We start from the raw sequence: 812 nt of genomic DNA on the forward strand, positions 1-812 counted from the left end.
TTTGCCCTTCATGAAAAGTATTTTCAGTATTTCAGGAGCTTACTGAGAAGTGTTTTGTTGGGTGAGCTATCAAACCAGCCTCCCTGCTATGCTGGTCACTGGGCTGCCTGTACCTGAACAGCTGGACTTGGGGAGGGTGGGGGACTGCCCTCTGTTTCTGCCTGCTGGGTATGGTGTTGGGTGGTATGCCTGTGTCCCCCACATCACATCTGTGATGCTCCCGCTGCGTGGGCTTTAAGTGTGGCTGAATGTCAGTCTCATAGTTAGGAACCTGACACTTTGTGGGTTACCCCCTCTTAAGTTATTCCACCCTGCCTCTCAGAGGGGCTTCAGAGTGGCCCTTTCTGAAGCTGGCTGGTGAGTAAGGACAGCAACCTGGCTGGGCAAGTTGTCATGTTGGTCCTGAGGCTTTCCAAATCTGGTGTTTTGTATGTACATCTTTTACAGATGCCCATGAGGGCCAGTTTAAACAAATTCACCTAAGAAGAATTGACTATAGAGAAACAAACATTTTATGTTGGGACTGAGCTGCCCAATCACTAATTGAATTCTTTACTCTCCAGTGGGTACTTTGAGCACAGATGGTGCCTGGGTGCTTGTTCTTATATACACATTTTTTTCATGTTGGACAGTACATGTGTCTGAGTAGTTTAAGCTCCTGTGGTGGGGAGTCCCCACTTTGGATGACAGCCTGGGAGCATGGGTGGCCTCCGTTTCTGTAGAGCTCCCTCCCACCACTTAGGAAACCAGGAGGCGATGGGAAACTTCCTGTTGTTAGCGCCCTCTTGTGCTGGGCACTGGTATGCCCAGCA

This window comes from Myotis davidii, unplaced genomic scaffold (assembly GCF_000327345.1).
Source record: "Myotis davidii unplaced genomic scaffold, ASM32734v1 scaffold653, whole genome shotgun sequence".
NCBI classification, from domain to species: Eukaryota; Metazoa; Chordata; class Mammalia; order Chiroptera; family Vespertilionidae; genus Myotis; species Myotis davidii.